Source organism: Balaenoptera acutorostrata, chromosome 17, assembly GCF_949987535.1.
Source record: "Balaenoptera acutorostrata chromosome 17, mBalAcu1.1, whole genome shotgun sequence".
Lineage (NCBI taxonomy): Eukaryota > Metazoa > Chordata > Mammalia > Artiodactyla > Balaenopteridae > Balaenoptera > Balaenoptera acutorostrata.
In genome coordinates, this window is record NC_080080.1 from 9,824,815 (window position 1) to 9,841,554 (window position 16,740).

Here is a 16,740-nt window from a genome sequence, read left to right on the forward strand (position 1 = left end):
AGTGAGTGTTAGAATTACAAACTCTACTAACAATTTCTGCACTTGTGTTCAATGTTTACAAACATTAAACTCTCGCTAGGCTACAGTCCAATATCCAGGCAAAGAAAGCTGAGTCAGTGCCCAGATATCACTTAAAAGTCATCTGCCTCCAGAATGTTTCCACTTATAGACCAAGGACTCCACTCCTAGGTGAATTTGATTCATCTGTCCCTGAATGCTTCTGATACTACTTTGGTCCAAGGACCAAATTAATAGAGGTATAGACTGTGTTTATAGGTAGGAAGAATAAACTATCATTAAGGTGTCATTTTATACCAAGGTAATCAACACACACAATGAAATTTCAAACAAAATCACAAGAGATTCAATATGTTGTGTTACTGTAACTTAAATAACTAATTCTATAATGTATATGGAAAAGTTAAGAGCCAAGAATGGCCAAGCAGTTTTGCAGATGCAGAAGGAGAAAAAGGATCAGGGTGGAGGACTAGCTAATCAGATATCAAGATATTTTAAAGAAGTTGCCATTAAAATATTCAGTATGGGGCTTCCCTGGTGGCGCAGTGGTTGACAATCTGCCTGCCAATGCAGGGGACATGGGTTCGAGTCCTGGTCTGGGAAGATCCCACATGCCGCGGAGCAACTAGGCCCGTGAGCCACAATTGCTGAGCCTGCGTGTCTGGAGCCTGTGCTCCGCAACAAGAGAGGCCGCGATAGTGAGAGGCCCACGCACCGCGATGAAGAGTGGCCCCCGCTTGCCGCAACTAGAGAAAGCCCTCGCACGGAAACGAAGACCCAACACAGCCATAAATAAATAAATAAAAATTAAAAAATATATATTCAGTATGTTATAGGAATAAGCAAACTAATATGTGGGGCAGAATAAACAGCCCAGAAACATCCCACTCACGCAAGGAAACTTGGCATGTGGCAGAGCTGGGATTGCAGGTCAGAGATGAAAGATGAGCCATTCAATAAACGTCATTGGAGAAAAACTGGATGTTTCCAAGTAAAAACAAACATAAATAGATTCCTACCTCACACCACACAGAAAAAAAAAATTAAATAGATTAAAGATTACTCTTAAAATGTCTAATAATTTAAAGTATAATAATCTATTTTAGATAATTTAGATAAAATAGAATATTTTTTACTAACCTGGGATAAGAAATGAATACATAAGAAAAAAATGTTAAAAACAAAAACCATAGATAAAATAACTAAAAAATATAACTACATTAACATTAAAATGTTCTGTGTGAAAAATTCCCTATAACAAAATTGAAAGACAATCAAAGAATGGAAAAATTTACTTGCAACCCATATACCCCAAAAATATTAGAGTTCATAAAATATTTTTTAAAATGCTGCCAATTTAGGTTTTTATTTTAAATCAAACAACTCAATAGAAAAATGGGGAAAAAAGCATACAAATATTCAATTTACAATAAAGGAAACTAGAACATTGATAGATATTTTTGAAATTCTTCAACTTTTCTTGTATTCACAAAAATCACACTTTACAATAAAATTAGATACAATTTCACTCCTCTTTGAACTGGCAAAAGTATAAATCTACAAAAACAATTATTTTTTTTGAAAATATGGAGTCAGGAATTCATATGATACTGGAGGAAATATAAATAGTTTCAAATACATTGGAGAAGAGTTTGGAACTATCTAGTAAAATTAAATATGCACCTAACTGTACAACCCAGCAATCCCACTTCCAGTTAAATAGAATGGAAACTTTCATTAACACAAGGAAATACGTCCAAGATGTTCATTGCTGCTCTATTTCTAAAAGAAAAAAGAGGGGACCATAGATTTAATGTTAAGTAGAGTGGGGAATGATAACTGTAATTTGAAATACTCAAACAATGGAATACAGTATTCCAAGCAAAATGACTGAATTATATCTATCCATGTACCTATTCAAATTATCATGAGTATTTCTCAAAAACCTACCATATGAGACAGATAATTGCAGAATGATATGTCAGCATGATTCCAGTCAAAGAAAAATTTAAATCACATGAGAATATACTACATGCTGCTTATGAGTGTGTGAATACAGGTTTAGGGCATAGGATTGTGCCCATGAGGAGTAACAGGCTGAAAGAATGAGCAGGGGACAAAATCTAACTCCCAGCCTTCTTGCCAAGCCTTGCCCCTCTCTGGTTTTCACTTGCTTGAAGGATGCAGCACCATGTTACTTGTACGAAGATGCTATTGATCATAAAGCCATTCACTCACAGAGACGCATCCCCCTAGAGGAGCAGCTTTTTGCCCATTTGCACAAAGGCACCATGATAGACTAGGGGAGGGGGTGGTCTGCAGACACGGCGTCGTGTATGTGGTCATCAAAGGCAGATTTGCTATGACACTAATGGAAACTTCAGAAGCAGACTTCTCCCTTATGGACCCCTTCCAGAGTCTTGGGAGGCATCCTAGTCTGCTGTTCTCATAGTCATATGTTTTCATAAATCTTGCAAAATTCAGATATTTTAACAGTAATCAGTTAAGACCAAGTCTTTCCACTCTACTTTTCCCTTTGCATTTCCTCTGGTGCCAGTGACATTGGAATGGCCGTGAGGAGTTTTAGGAGCCGCTAAGGGAAAGTTGAATCGGAGATATATTTCATCTGGGGAATATTTTTTTGTACTTTGGTCACTTCCCTTCTATGCGCATCCCCGAGGAGGAATGGCTTCCGGGAACACTCCTACCACCCTCTGTGCTAAATCACCTAGCATCAGCACGTACAGGTGTAGGGCCAGAGGTCATATGTGAACACGAATGTGGCCTAAAGTTATCCAGCACCAGAAGACATGGGTAGATTAGTCAGTGTCGTCAACTCAAAGGGTAATTAAGATAAGTCACTGAACAAGAAAACTTGATTTACCTTGAAATATTACAGCTCATATATGAAGAAATCTTAAATTTTCCCCAAATGGACAACTATCCCCCAAGTTTACAAGACATTCCCAAGATGAAGTAAAACTTAAACAAGTTATTCTAAACTATCAATAATAAAGAAACAACTTGTAATCCACTGTGTTGGAGAAAAGATTGAATTATCTTTCTATTCTCTCTGTAGAAAATGATATTCTGAAGCATTCCAATTTGAAGTGTCAGTCAAAGAATATGCAGCCAAAACTGTAGGGAAAAAGTATTATAGAGGTGAGTCAAGCCTTTAGTTAATAAAACATTATGTTATTTTTCTGGATTTTGTCATTTATGTAACATTTGTCAGTTTAACTTTTTTTCAATTATGTTTCACTTTGTAAATAAATATAAACTTTTGTGCCTAATTTTAAATTCTTAATATTGTATTTTTTCTATATAAAAATTGCATAAGTTTTAAGTCCCACAAAATGTGAATTTTCTCATGGTTCCAATATTGGAAATAGTAGCTCAGATGGCTGCACAGCTTCTGTAGGGTAGTGTTTACTTCTGTGAGGGAAGGAAGGAAATAAAAACTGTGATATGGGGACTTTAACATTTACTTTGGGACTTTATATATAAAGAAATTATTGATATATATATATTTCTTTCAAAGCTATCTGAAGCAAATGACAACATTCCCATTTGTTAATTCTGAATGTAGCTGCATATATTTTGTATTACTTTCTGATTTTCCTGCATGTTTGAAATATTTCACATTTTTTAAAGGACTAAAAAAATTCCAACATACCTGATGCATGGACTGAACATTGGGAAACTAATGAAGACGTATTGGTCCAGATAAAGATGCTAGTGCCCTGGGCTTGGACAAAAACAATGACACTAGAAAGCAATGGATGAATCTGAGAAATATGGGGAATAGAATCAATGGGGCTTAGTGACTGATATAGGGTGGATACTTAGGTAGAAGTCTAGGATGATGCCCAATTTCTCATGTAGACAATCGGGTGAATGGTGGTACCACTGGGAAGTCCTTTGAGTTTAGAGTGACAGATGATATAGATGGGAAGGAAAATATGTACCATTGAATCCCAGCCCCTTCTTCCCACATTATAGATGGAAAAACTGAAAACCAGAGGAGTGTAGTCACTTGCTCGCTTAGGAGATGCTATTTACTCTTTGATCTCCCTTTCTCAGATGGACTTTTAAAGCATCTTAAAATATGGTGTCTCCATATAAACCAACTAAGACTTTAGTGTTACATGAATCTGTAAATCAAAAACCAAATGAGAAGCAAATAGCTGTATACCTTGCACACATGGCTTAACCTCTCTGAGCCTAATTTCTTATCTCTATCATGGGGTTATGATGCTTACTTATCCAAATTACAGGGAAGATTATATGAGAACAGAGTAAAGAGCTCAATAATTGGATATATCTTCAAGCCTCCCACTTTCTTCCCCATGCTTAGCAAAATATTTCCACTGGATCTAATGATTAAAGAATTCATTAGCAGGGAATATTGCAAATACGTAATACCCACAATTAGATGACAAACAGTAGGTTGTGAACTTCTTCAGACATCATTTCTTCACTAAAAAAACCCCAAATCTGACGTTATCATCATTAAAAATGAACATAGGCTATCAAATTTTTTGCTAAATAAGTAGCAATCAATCCCTTCTCCATTTATTTCTACCCACATATTTACCACTTCCAGTGCTCTTAATACCTTTGGTAGATTTGATTTTTCATCTACTTTCACTTTCCTTCCAGCTTGAAAAACTTCCTTCAATATTTCTTTCAGTGAAGATCTGTGGTGACAAATTCTTTAAGCCTTTTACTGTAAATACTTTTTTTAGCCTTTAGTTTTGAAGGATGTCTTATCTGATTATGGAATTCTAGGATGATGATTTTACTTTTATTTTAAAATAGCACTTCAAAAATATCATTCACTTCCATCATCACCTAGCTTGCATTATTTCTGATAAGTCAGTGGACTTCTGAATTTTGTCCCCCTGGGCGTAACATCTTATTTCTCTAACTGCTTTAGGTTTTCTCTTCTGATTGTTTTTCAAGAATTCTATTATATGGTGTACCATGGGGTTGGGGCTGTGGTAAATCTGGAAATAGTGTCCATTTGAGACAATGAGGACTGTGAAACTGCAAATTCTGTAACGCCCAGCATGGTCTACGGCCATACCACCCTGAACACGCCCGATCTCATCTGTAATACCCAGCATGTCAGAAGTTATCTGGGGGAAAAAGAAGGGGATCCAGATTATCAAATATTCTGATGAGCAGGATAATATAGACCACACTCAGATTATTGTCTTTCAAGGAATGGAAGACTCCAGATTTCTTATCCAAGATGATTTTCTTTTTTTTCTGCAGCACCATAGTGGTACAGAGTTGCTTAGAGATCATCTAACAAATTCCTCACGTCATACGGACAAGAAAATTGAGGCTTGGGGTGACTAACCAGCCAAGTCAGTGTAGCCAGTCTGCAATAGAGCTGAAACTCAGTTCTTATTTCCTGGCTTCTTTATTACCAATGTCTCCAATCTCAAGTCATTCGCATGCCAACACTTTTAACGCATTGGTGTGCCAACAGGGCAATGGTTGATATTCTTCTCCAAACCGACTTTAAATCTACTCACTTTTAAATCTTAGACTTGCGTTGAGCAAAAATATCTTTAAAATTAAGTATGCTTGAAGAATTGGTAATATGTTGTCTTTAAAATAAATGTGTAACTATTAAAATAAGTCTGTATATTATACTGTATATGACATGCCAGGCTGGGCAATGCCAGTCTGCCTCTTCCCAGGGAGTCTGAAGAGCAAAGCTTGTTTTTTTTCTCTCCTGAGACCAAGAAGAAAGTCATTTTACCTACTACCGTTCCTTTCACCAGCCTCAGGTTCCTAGACCTGAGATTTCTATACCGAGCTGGCTTCCGTTCTCTTTTCAGCAATAGGATGCTGTGTGGCTTCCCTCATCATTCCATTTTTTCTGAACATCGCTTTCCTTGTGAACAAATTAAAAGTCATTCTTGCAAAAGTCTTTCAGACACTGTTTAAGTCCTACTTTCTGAGAATTAAAATGTATACATGAACAACACAAATGAGCTGAAGGTAAACGTAATTTATATTGTAACCTGTGTGTCTATTTATTGTAAATGTGGGGGTTAATAGTCAGACATTAAAAGGAATATGTATAGAAACAGCGTGCCAAAATAGAGACTTAATTTAATGTCAAAAGTAAGAATGCAAAATTGAATCTGTGCAACAGTTTCAATTATGGAAAGCTTACATAAACATACAAAAAAAAAAAAAAACCAGCATGAGTAAATATAAATTCTTACTTCCTTTGGACAGCTATTTTTTTTTATCACTAATAATTTCTAGGTTATATTTGTTTTCATAGTGATGTTGCTGGGTTGAAACAATTGAGACTTTATGATAAAATCTCTTTAATTCTTAAATATGCAATGCACATACCATGCATAAACCATAAATGTATGTTAGTGGATTTAATGGTAACCATTACTCAATATTTCAGCTTTTTGAGGAAACTTTTAAAAAACTTTTTAATGGAGTTATACGTATAGAAGAGTACACAGGTAATAAGTGTACAATTCACAATAATTTTCACAAAATGAACAAATCCTGTAGCCATTGTCCAGATCAAGAAATAGGACATTCCCAGCACCAACTGGAATCCCCATATGCTCCTCCCCTTCTATCCTCTCCTCACCAAGGGTAACGTTGGACAGCTATTTTTAAATTGGCATCTCTATGATTGAAATCTAAATAAAAATGTGTGTTTTTAATGTTTTGTTTGTTTTAAAAGTCTTTATTATTCCATAAAGACGGATATGCATTTTACATCTTTACCAAAACAATAAAGAGCCATCAATAAGCTTCAGTCCTTCAAAATATTTTTGTAATTTAGTAACTTAATTAAGTTCAAGTTAATCAAGTGAACAGAAAATTGAATCTATCTCAGGGAAGAGAAAAGCCAGATCTTTCAAGATTAGTGCTAAAAGACATTTCTCCGATGGGGAGAGGTACCTATTCACCTTGCAACTCCTGTGGCAATCTCTTACTGACTGCTGCTGTCATGACTATTTTAATCTCTGGAATTATAGGGTAGGAAGAGAGAGAAAGGGTCATTTTCAAGCTCATTATTAGCTTTATCTTTCAATATTATGCTTTGAAACTTAGCTGAGACCAAATTCTAGCAAGCAGACAAAATGTTTTTCATGTTTCAGCAGATAATAGTAAGACAATAAACAGGAAACAAAGAGAAGCTTGGATATTCTTGGGTACTATTATTTCCTTGCTCCCAGCCTGCCAGCAGGGGAAGAACACCATCTTAGTATCTTTATCCAGGATCACACTTTTAAAATTCACCCTGTTTAAAGTCCAGACACAAGAGATTGATATACAGAGCAAAGAAGGAACTCCCATTTCCTGTATCACTAGGATTTGTCTTCTGAGTTCTGGTTTTGCCTTTTTAAGAACCTGACTTTCTTCAAGTGATTAATGGTAGAAATTTATATTGCACTTCTAGGGACTCAAAACTTACCCTTCACAAGTACATTAGAGTAACCCCAACATTCACGTACACAGTAACAGAGTACCCATTAGGGCGAGGTAGGGGTGGTTACAGGCTAACAGAGACCAAGATCTGCTCAGGAGTTAAACCAAGGAAATCTCCCAAGTTTCTGGAGTTGGTAGTGCTTGATTTTTCTTCCAAGTACAAATTGGAAGGAGATTCTTACTTGGTAAGATCAGACAAGGGTGTGGCAGTGCTGTCTTTGGCTTTAATGACAACAAGAAATTGTTCTCACTTTTAAGGTACTGTGGACTAAGATACTGTAGAGTATAGGAGTAGCCCTGGGACAGATCAAGAACATGCCAAGGGGATGTTCCTCAGTCAGGCGTGGGCTGCAGGTGCTAGGAATCGTATTACCCACCTGGATGGCGCCTGGTATTCTGCCATAACAGTGCCCTGATTTCTGATGGCAAATGCAGTTGGGGAAGCAAGATCTTGGTATTTGCTAGGGCAAGGTCGAAAGAGAGTTGGGGAAAGAAATGACTTGCACAGAGCAAGGGCCATGACTGTGAGGACATTGGGACCCTTGGACATGGTCGTCACTTCTCCATGCCTGGGATTCTGTTACTCCTTTCCATGCTCCCTCTCAGCTACCAGGTACTATGAGGGCAATCTATCTTACAGACTCTGACCCACTCCAGGGTTTTGACATGTCATTAACTTAGGTCTCCGTGGAATCATCCTTTGGCTCTTCTCAAAACTCTTTTTTCCGTATTTTAAAAGACATTATATTTTAGAGCATTTTTATGTTCACAGCAACATTGAGGGGAAGGTACAGAAATTTCCCTTATACCCCCTGCGCCCCACATGTGCATAGCTTCCCCCATTATCAACATTCCCCACTACAGTGGTACATTTTTTACAATTGATTAAACCTACATTGACACGTCATAATCAACCAAAGTCTATAGCTTACATTAAGGTTCACCCTTGCTGTTGTACATTCTATGGGTTTGGACAAACATATAATGACATGTTTCCATCACTGTGGTATCATACAAAATAGTTTCACTGACCTAAAATTTTTCCGTGCTGTGACTATTCATCCCTCCCCACAACCCCTGGCAACCACTGATCTTTTTACTGTCTTCATAATATTGCCCTTTCTAGAATCTCATATAGTTGGAATCATACAGTATATAGGCTTTTCAGATTGGCTTCTTTCACTTAGTAATATGCATTTAAGTTTCCTCCGAGTTTTCATCACTTGATACCTCACTTATCCATAGATTATTTATCCATTTACTTATTGAAGAACATCTTGGTTGATTCTAACTTTTGGCAGTTATGAATGAAGCTGCTATAAACATGCGTGTGCAGGGGTTTGTGTGGACATAGTTTTTCAACTCCTTTGGGTAAATACCAAGTAGCACAATTGTTGGATGATATGGTAAGAGTATGTTTAGTTTTTTAAGAAACAGTCTTCTATTAGTCTGTTTGTTCACCAATACCACACTGTCTTGATTACTGTAGCTTTATAACAACTCTTGAAGTCAGGTAGTGTCAGTCATCCAACTGTGTGCTTCTCCTTCAATATTGTATTGGCTATTCTGGGTCTTTTGTCCTCTGTATGGAGCTTAGAAACAATTTGTCTATATCTACAAAATAACTTGTTGGGACTTTGATTGGGATTGCATTGAATCTACAAATCAAGTTGGGAAGAACTGACATCTTTACAATATTGAATCTCCCTATCCATAAACATGGTATATATCACTATAAATTTAGTTTTTTGATTCCTTTCATCAGAGTATTGTAGTTTTTCTCCTATAGATCTTATACATATTTTGTTAGATTTATAGCTAAGTATTTCATTTTGGGTGGTGGTAATGTAAATGGTGTTGAGTTTTTCCTTTCAAATTCTGTTTATTCACTGCTAGTATATAAGAAAGCCATTGACTTTTGTATATTAACCTTGTTTTCTGCAACCTTGCTATAATTACTTATTAGTTCCAGGAGTTTTTTTGTGATTGTTTCAGATTTTCTACATAGATGATCATGTCATCTGTGAACAAAAACAGTTTTATGTTTTTCTTCCCAATCCGTATACCTTTTATTTTATTTTCTTCCCTTACCATATTAATAAGGACTCCCAGTATTATGCTGAAAAGGAGTGGTGAGAATGGGTATCCTTGCTTTGTACCAGATCCTAGTGGGAAAGATTCAGGTTTCTCACCATTAACCATGATATGAGCTGTAGGTTTTGTGTAGATATGGTTTCAGTTGTTATTCTTTCTATTCACCTGTGGTCTCTTCAGTTTTGGGGGAAGCAGTTTGCCCTGTGTCCTCACTTCTCATAGGGACCCTAGAAGAGTTTCTGATTTTTCAGTCTGTTTAGCTTTTTAATTGTTAGGACAGAGTGGCAATTTCCAAGCCCCTTACATGTAGAAATGAAAATGTAAATTCTTCCACACGTATTTGTATTTGTCTTTTCTACTTTTCTTTTAATAACACTTTATGTCTGTTTTTCCAAAATGCAGACACAAATGTCTTTAATAAGTGATAAGATTTGTTCATTATAGTATTCATGTAATTTCCGTATTTTATTGATATTCCAAGCTGAAATTTGATGAAATATATCATTATGTGGGATTTCTAATCACTAGGACTATGTGAAAAGTTATTTTTATTTTCTAGTAATATATTGTTTTAAAAGCAACAAATCAATTACCAGTAGATTTGTTAGCAAGTGCTTAATAAACAAAATCTGCTTGTACTTAATTTTTTTTAATTAATTTTTATTGGAGTACAGTTGCTTTACAATGTTGTGTTAGTTTCTGCTGTACAGCAAAGTGAATCAGCTATACGTGTACGTACATCCCCTCTTTTTTGGATTTCCTTCCCATTTAGGTCACCACAGAGCACTGAGTAGAGTTCCCTATGGTATACAGTAGGTTCTCGTTAGTTATCTGTTTTATACATAGCAGTGTATATATGTCAATCCCAATTTCCCAATTCATCCCATCCCCCCTTCCCCCCCCCCTTGGTATCCATACATTTGTTTTCTACCTCTGTGTCTCTATTTCTGCTTTGCAAATAAGTTCATCTGTATCATTTCTCTAGATTCCAGAAAACGATTTCTAGATTCTAGAAAACGATTTTTCTATCGTTTCTAGAAAAACGATATTTGTTTTTCTCTTTCTGAATTACTTCCCTCTGTATGACAGTCTCTAGGTCTATTCATGTCTCTGCAAATGGCACAATTTCATTACTTTTATGGCTGAGTAATATTCCATTGTATATATGGACCACATCTTATTTATCCATTCCTCTGTTGATGGACATTTAGGTTGCTTCCATGTCCTGGCTATTGTAAATAGTGTTATAATGAACATTGGGGTGCATGTATCTTTTTAATTATGGTTTTCTCTGGGTATATGCCCAGGAGTGGGATTACTGGGTCATATGAAAAGATGCTCAACATCACTAATTATTAGAGAAAGGCAAATCAAAACTACAATGTGCTATCACTTCACATCGGCCAGATGGCCATCATCAAAAAATCTACAAACAATAAATGCTGGAGAGGGTGTAGAGAAAAAGGGAACCCTCTTACACTGCTGGTGTGAATGTAAATTGACACAGCCACTATGGAGAACAGTACGGAGGTTCCTTAAAAAACTATAATAAAAATAGAACTACCATATGACCCTGCTTGTACTTAATTTTATGGTAGAAACTGGTTTGTTAAAGCATACAACTGAGTTCCTTCAGAGAAGAGCTTGATGAAAAGCTTCAGGGTTATGTATAAATCACAGCTAAACTTTAAATTCTACTTTATAGCAGTTGACATTTTTCCTTAAAAATGCCATTTTACATAATTCTACACTTTAGAGAATAGCAGTAACAAAGCAATACTTAGTGAATGCTATTTCTGCTTGAAAATTGTTTTCCATTATTTTCTCTAGTGTCTCATTATGCCAGTTAACCTCTGGCATAGAGGTTAGATCATACGACTAGATGATATAGTAGATCATACGACTACTTTAAATACCTGATATAAGTATGATTATGTAGTATTTGTCCTGTGACTGGCTTATTTCAGTTAGCACAATGTTCTCCAAGTTCATTGATGTTGTTGCATATAGCAGGATTTCTTTCTTTTTTAAGGCTGAATAATATTCCATTGTGTGTGTGTGTGTATAACATTCTCTTTATCCACTCATCCATCAGTGGACATTTAGGTTGTTTCCATATCGTGGCTATTGTGAATATGCTGTTATGAATATGGGAGTATGGATATCTCTTTGAGATACTCATTGGATCATATGGCAGTTCTGTTTTTAATTTTAGGGGGAACCTCCATACTCTTTTCCATAGCAGCTTTATCATTTTACCTTCTCACCAACAACGTGCAAAACGTTACAATTTCTCCACGTCTCACCGACCTATGTTATCTTTTCTCTTTTGACCTTAGCCATCCTAATCATGACTGGAAAGTAATCTCTATGAATATCAGGACCGTCATAGCACTGTTTGCCTTTGTGTCGACAGTCTTGGCACAGAGGAAGCACTCAATAAATACTGGATGAATGAATGATTGAATGAATGAATGAGTGAAGAAATCAATAATATACAGAAGTATCAGGCTTGATTTCTTTCTCCCCAAGCACAATGTTTCTTGTGAAGACTTGATCTCTACTTATATTACACTTCACTCTTTCAATCATTCTTCCCCAAAGGAGACAGAGGAATTTAACTTATAGGTAAATTTGGGAAGCATAAGCTGGTCATGATCGGCTCAGACTGTCTCTTTTCCCTGCAAGTCAGCTGTCTGACACCACATCCTGCTTCTTCTCCTCCAGGGGAAGCCTCTTCTCAGCCTGTGAAGATATCTGCCCACATCCAGGGCTGTCTATAACCCCAGGGGTAAATTAGCTTAATCCTGGAGTTTAGGCAGCAGGCCTGTTAGTCTCTCATTCTAAGCTAAATTATCCAGCTCTGCCTTTACAGTAATGAAAGGGAGAGCTTGATGCTCTATCAGCCAATGTATTTTTTTACTATCAATTTGTCTAGGACCTGGATAGCAAAGAGGGGTGTTATTTATCAGGCACTTTCAGAAACCCCAAGCATTCTAAGACTTTAAAATAATCTAATAGAATCCAAATGCTCTTTTAAGATCCAACAAATTAGATAGCTAATTTACTACAGGCAACATGTGATAGTGAGGAGAGCCCAGGAGTCCAAATCCTGGCCACCATCCCCAGTATAAGCTTCCTGTGTGGCTCAAACATAACATTTGACTATTTGACTATAGGACTCTCAATTTCACTATTGCTAAAATTGCGATGTTAATTCCTGCTAGCACTGTTGTGAGGCTCAAATAAATCAAATAGACTTACATTAATAAAGCATTTTGTTAAAGGAAGAGCAGCATATATTTTCGAGGGAATCATTTACATTATTGAAACAGAACAATACTATAGCATTTCATAATCATTATTGGCCTAAATACAATGATTAAATTACCTTTCCCTTAGCAGACATACATAAAACACTGTGCACATTTCTCTGATGTACCTCAAATCCATAAACTGATCCATTATAAGAGAATGATTCCTGTTTTTGCATACAAAAGAAGTATTTTTTCCTGAATTGTCTAAAAGGGTGTCATTTTCTTAACTATGAAATGGGCACGTTTTTAATCCTATAACTATAACTGAACGTGATTTGAGTCTTTTTACATTTCTTCAATATGTAGATTTCTTCTATAAAAAAGCTGTCCATTAATAAATTCATCCACATTTAATTTCAGAAAGAACAAAAGTGATAATGGAGATGTCATGGGAATTCAAATTCATTACTGCATTGTTGCACATTTCTGATTTTAAAATAGAAAAAATTTCATTGAGGTCAGTATTTTATGACTTGAAAGGACATGGGTTTTGGGGTCCTGGTTTCAAGTTGCTACTTTAAGATTTTTTGGTTGTGTTACATTAGGCAAATCACCTAACCTCTCAGAGCCTTGGTTTCCTTACCTTAAAAGAGGTATGAAGGAGCTGAATGAAATAATGTATTTTAAACTAAGAATAAGATGCATATTAGAAACGTCATAAATACTCACTTAATTCCTCAACCTTGGGCGCTGGGTAAAAATCAATGTGTAATAATAAACTTTTATGGCTTAAGTACCTAGAGTAAGAAACAGCAAAAGAAGTCTAAATTGATAGAATTCTGTTGGCAGGATCTCTGGATCATTTGCCAGAATAGTCTAGAGCTGCATTAATTCGGCACCACTGGGAAGTAATTAAAAAAAAAAAAAGTTGTTTTGAGTGGAGTGGCCAAGATGGTGGAATAGGATGACCTGAGCGTCCCTCCTCCTACAGGCTCATCAAAATTACAACTGTTTACAGAGCAACTATCAATGAGAACAACCTAAACACTAGCGGAAAGGATTTCATACAATTAAAGATGTAAAGAAAGAACAACAACTAGATGGGTAGGAAAGGCAGAGACCTGGTATAGTCAAGACCCAGACCCCCAGGTAGGTGACCCACAAATGGGAGGATAATCACAATTGCACAAGTTGCCCCCAAGAAGCGAGGGACCCGAACCCTACATCAGGCTTCCCAGCCCGGGGATCCTGAACCAGGAACATGAGCCCCTAGAACGTTTGGCTTTGAAGGCCAGCAGGGCTTACATATAGGAGAGCCAGAGGGCTGTAGGGACTTTACCCTTAAAGGATGCACACAAAGTCTCACATGCTCCAAGACCTGATACACTGGTGGTAATTTGAGAGGAGCCTGGGTCAGACCTACTTGCTGATCTTGGAGAGCCTCCTGGAGAGGCAAGAGGCAACTGGGACTCCCCTTGGGACATTGATGCAGGCAGCAGCCATTTATAGGAGTCATTCTACCATGAGGACACTGGTCCTGGCAAGCACCATTTTGGAGTTCTCCCTCTAGCCTACTAGCACTGAGGGCTTAGCCCATCCCTGCTTGCTGGTTGGTACCAGTCCCAGAACCCCCCAGGGCGAGCAGGCAACGACCCAGGGACTAAGCAGTACCCACCAGCCAGCCCTGAGCCAGCTGTCCTAGGACCTGACCCTACCCACCAGCAGACCAACACCAGCCATGGGAACACCCCACCCCCCACCCCACCAAGCCCTGCTGCCAGCTGCCCTGGGAACTGACCCAAACCACCAGCAGGCCAGCAGCCTTTGCAGGAGGCAGAGCCTGGTGGCCAGTCATGCCAGGGTCCAGCCCTGCTCACCGGTGAGCCCACAGTAGTCAGCCTCATCAAAAGGAAGGGCCCATGCAGCCACATGGGGGTGCCCCTAAGGCGTACAGCTCTGGTGACAAGAGGGGAGTGTGTTGGGGTGCCCCAGTGGACATGTCCTAATAAGGGATCTCCAAGATCAGGAAATGTAACCTACTTACCTAATATGTAGAAATAAAAATACAGAATTAGGCAAAATGAGGCAGCAGAGAAGTATATTCCAAAAGAAGGACTAAGACAAAACCCCAGAAAAGAACTGAGCAAACTGCAGTTATCAAATCACAAAGGAAGCGAACAAAAGAAGAAGAAAGGAACAAAAAAAGAACTACAAAAACAACCCCAAAACAAGTAACAAAATGGCCATAAGTACATACTTATCAATAATTACTTTAAATGTAAATGGACTAAATACTCCAATCAAAAGACATAACGGCAGAAAGCCTCAGCTAAATGGCTCATTACAGAGCAGGGTCTACATACTCAGGGGCGTTGTATGAAGTTATGCTTTCTGCCAAGTCAGAAGCCTGGAGAATGAACTGCTTTAGAAATAGGAGTGTATATACGAAGGAAACTGACATAAAGGAAGAAACATAACAGCACTAAAGAGGCCTTTCTTTGCTTGAATAATGTATTCTCCAAGTAAATTAAGGAGGAAAAAACTGAATGTGGTTGAAAAAGGAAAGTTGAACTCATATTTTGGTGTTTGAAGGTGCTTATGAATAACATTCCTCTCTTTCTAAGCCAAGTTGCAAATAAAATGAGACAAAGGTACAGGAGTCAGGCAGATGTAGATGAACATGTTACCTATATTAATAAGATAAAAAAACTTAGTTTAGGTGTGAGGTTAAGAGGGTTTCTAAATACTTTACCTAAAAGTTAGACTTAGTTCCTGAAACTATGGGCCAATTTTGCTGGGAAATAAGCTCCATGCTATATTTGCTGTGGAGCCAAAACCCCATAAAAATGTGTGCTCAAGAAAAGCAGATACATGTGTGGTTGTAGAAGAACACACTCTGTTACCAAAGACAGACCTACAATGCATTCTTGATTCCACCCACTCCATCACCTCCATCTTTCCAAAGACTAATTAGTCACCCTATCCTTCCGGTCCTACCTCCTAAAATGTCCCGAGTCCTCCCCACTTTCCATCCCTACTACAGTTGCTGTAGTTCTGGTCTTTATCTGGACTACTGCATCAGGGTCCCCTCCCATTTTTCCTCCTGCCCATCTTGAGTCTTCTCAGCATCTTCTCCAATCATGGCCCCTGTCTCAGCACAGTACACTGCAGCCATACTGAACCACTTAACATTGCAAAACACTTACCTGTTTCATGCCTCTGTATCTTTGCACATACTGTTCTCTCTTCCTGGAACACAGTAACAGCCTTGCTTGATTCACTTCTTCTACCTCCTTTATCTAAATCCATCCCAGATATTGCATCTTCCAATTCCTCCTGCTACATGCTCCAAAATTCCTTTTGTGAAATCCCTGTGCTTTCAAAGGGCCATTTCATTGCACTTGCTGTGCTGGACTCTAAATCTGTGTTTACTTGCCTCTCTCCGCTATCAAATTTTGAGCTTCATGAGAACAGGAATCATGTCTTTTTTATGTTTGTATTCCCAGCATCTAACACAGGGCTCAGTACTTCTTGAGGAACTGAGTCAAAAGGAATGTGTTTTCTGAAAAGTATGAGGCATGACTTCATTAAGCAACTGTAGGGAGGGCTTCCATCAAGCCTGTATCAGAAAGGATACAATTTTTTCTTGCTTTCAAATGTACTAGAGCTATAACCCACTGAATTATCACTGTGCATGAAAACATAAGCACAAGACTTTAAATTCCATGCTGTGGATGTTGCCATATAATTCAACCTAACCCACATTTTGCACCATCTGTTAATAACCTTTCCATGTTCTTACTTCTGCAAACACAGGGAAAGAGACAGGTAATGCTACGCAGAATGTCACAAAGAAGCAAATGCATACCTTACCTCCTGTCTT